This window comes from Salvelinus alpinus, chromosome 24 (assembly GCF_045679555.1).
Source record: "Salvelinus alpinus chromosome 24, SLU_Salpinus.1, whole genome shotgun sequence".
Taxonomy (NCBI): domain Eukaryota; kingdom Metazoa; phylum Chordata; class Actinopteri; order Salmoniformes; family Salmonidae; genus Salvelinus; species Salvelinus alpinus.
Window position 1 is genome coordinate 10,867,213 of NC_092109.1, and position 3,628 is coordinate 10,870,840.

Consider the following 3,628-nt stretch of genomic DNA (forward strand, 5'->3'; position numbering starts at 1 on the left):
CCGCGCAGTGTGTGCGTTGTATGCGCGTGTTTGGGAGGAGGGGGTTACAGAGCTGGGAGATTCTGAAGGAGACCTCCCCCTTCCCTGCTTGTCGCCCCACCCTCCGTCTCAATTGCAGGAACTCCAAATTATTTTAGCCTACACTGTAAACCTGTTGGTCTGTCCCAAATAAAACAGAGTTCTCTACTGACTTGACTGACCAAAACACGGCATAATTTGGAAATAGACAGTAGCCTATGTTTGTTTGTGTTTTGGCAACATTCTCATAGGCATTGATTACTCATCGTTGTTGTCCACTGCATTTTTAACTATGACCTAACAGGGAAATTGCCTTCATATCTTGTTGGAGGGAGAGCCCTGCTGTGTGAGTTTGTGAGTTGTGGGGGAAGGGGGGCTGACTGGCTAAGCAGTGATGTAACTGGGCCTGGTCTAAGTAGGTTATACAGTTGATTAAAATAAGAGGAAAACTATGCCGAGAGAGAAACACACACACACTTTTATGTTCTGTCTGCGTCCATTTACAGGAAACCTTTGGGATGGGATACTGTATGTTGGCTGGCTACAGTAGGAATGGCTGTTTTATAATTAGCAGTAAATGCTATTGGGCTGTGATGAATGAACTGTAAGGAGTGATAGAGATGTGATACAGACAGTAAACGCGGTCCTTACATTCAGTACATTCTGTTGGTGTGTGTGTGTGTGTGTGTGTGTGTGTGTGTGTGTGTGTGTGTGTGTGTGTGTGTACGTGTGATGGATGAACTGTGAAGGGTGTTACAAGCTGTACTTCCTGGTGTTGTCAATAATGTCAAAATTTTAACTACTTTCCTAGCATGCATTAGAGATCCCAAAGTGGAAAATAACCCAATAACATCTATTTATGGGGTACCTCATTCAATCTATTCTATCTATCTGACTGTCTATCAGTCTGTCCGATAGTGTGCAAACTCCACTGAAGACAGGTTAGTGTGGTGCTATATAAGGAATACGTGCTGTATAAAAATGCTTAATAAAATGCAAGCAAACAAATAAAAGGCCCCTAAATTCAATAAATAAGCCTACAGTTATATTTGTATACATAGGCTATCTCAGTTGGATGGATTGACACCATACAGTCACAGATCGCTAACCTAGATCACATCGTTAAATGCCACACATGTTGCACTACAAAGCAGCACTCGTCACATTGTTCTGGTTAATCTGCTGTTAATGCAGACACAGAGTCTGCGCCCTGAGTGTGTGACACACACACACACACACACACACACACACACACACACACACACACACACACACACACACACACACACACACACACACACACACACACACACACACACACACACACACACACACACACACAGGGCCTGGTCCGCTCTATGGCTTTTCTAAAAACACCTCATAAACCGAGAGCTTCTTTTCTCCTCTGGTGGCTGTGTGTGTGCAGAAGCAGGTGTGTATGCATGTGTGTGCCTGTGTGAGTTTGTGTGTGTGTGTCTGTGTAGGGTGGGGCATAGGCAGGGTAGGCGGGCAGCATGGCGCCCAGACCACATCACATGTGTGAGCGGGGGGCACATATGGAGCTGGTTGCTGCTGACGCCACATTAGGGGGGACGGGGACGGGGACGGGGCGGGCGGGCGGGGGGGAGGGGGGGGGGGGGGGGACGACAACGAGAGATGAGAATGAATGAGGAGGGGAACAGGAGGTCCTAAACCAGTGGTTTATTTTTTTAAGCACAATTGTTTCTAGTTCCACCCCAGCCAGCCCTGTCTCCAGCCCCAGAGACAATCAGCTTCACATACCATTAAGGAAACACTAACCCTAACACTAACACTGTGTGTTTATCCTCTAGATTAGAGAATAAACAGCTCTGATTGCCTCGTAATTGCGGAGCCCCAAACACCCCTCTACTATCTTTAAAAGGTGGCCAGAGATCTGTCCAATACACACACACACACACACACACACACACACACACACACACACACACACACACACACACACACACACACACACACACACACACACACACACACACACACACACACACACACACACACACACACACACACACACACACACACAGTAGCGTAGCCAGAAATGTGTTGGTGGGTGGGTCTGCGGAAATTTGGGTGGGGAGGACAGCTAACTTCTTGCAATTGTAGACATTTTGCAATGGGGTAAAGAGAAAAAATTGCAGTTTTATAGCTAATCTCATGCTATTCTACACATTTTGCCACGAGGCTGAGAGAACATTTACCGTTTTTTAAGCTAATTCAAGCACAAATATAGGTGTTGACTTTGATAAAGGTGCTGGATTATGACCTGTCTTGTTTGCTAAATGAACAAATGAAGAAGGCAGTGGCATGATGCATATACAGCCAGGTCATCCGTGATACAAATCAGTATTGTCCATGTCTGAGGACGTCGGGAGACGATGTGGAACCGGCCACTAGGGACAACAGTGAATGCTGTTACCTTCAAGTAGGTTTTTGTTTTGCTAGGTCATTGGGGGTGGAGATGGCATACGGTTGTAAGCATATGCCTCTGGTCCAAGGTTGCATGTTTAAATCCAGCAATAGAAAGTTGTTTTTGAGATGTTATTTTTAAGCCTATCCCAAACCTTATCTCTTACCTTAACCATCCAGAGTTAATGCCTAACATTAAGATTTTGGAGTTAATACCTAAACGTAACCTTAAACACTTTGAAATGTGATGTTTGGAAAAAAATTGACATTTGAGAAATTTGGATGAGTGTCTAATTCTGACGTGAGACTGTGAGAGCTAGTTCTGCATATAGCCTTAGAAGCACAATGACATATGCCTCAATGCGGTCATATTCGTGCAGTGGAGGCTCCTCAGAGGAGGAAGGGGAGGACCATCCTCCTCAGTGAATTTTATAAAAATAGCGAAACACTTAAAAAGTTATAATTTTTTTGATAAAACTACAGTAAATATATTCACATGTCACCAAGTAATTAAAATACACTAGTTTGCAATGAAGGTCAACAGTAGCCTCAACAGCACTCTGTATGGTAGCACCATGGTGTAGCCGGAGGATAGCTAGCTTCTATCCTCCTCTGTGTACATTGACTTCAAGACAAAACTTGGAGGCTCATGGTTCTCACCCCCTTCCATAGACTTACACAGCAATTATGACAACTTCCGGAGTATGTCCTCCAACCTATCACAGCTCTTGCAGCATGCTGAAATGTTGTCCACCCAATCAAAGGATCAGAAAATGAATCTAGTACTGAAAGCATAAGCTACAGCTAGCTAGCACTGCAGTGCATAAAATGTGGTAGAGATAGAAAGACAACAGTTGAACAGTTTTGAAAAATGAATTTCTTCAAAAATTAGGGAGAAGCAAGAGAGAGATATTTCGTCATCTTTTTCACTTTTACTTACTTAGCTAGAAAATTCAGCTAGCTGGTTTAGCCTACTCAAACACCTGGCTATGACTATCCAACATAACACTGGAACTCTTCCAAGTCAAGGTAAACTTTTGATTTGACTAATTTATTGCCAATGGGGCCCGCCGGTGTAACTGCTAAACTGCTTACTGACTGTACACTGTACTGCATGATTGTAGTGGTTTTGTGCAAGGCGCTTTTGAATGTGTCACTGTCC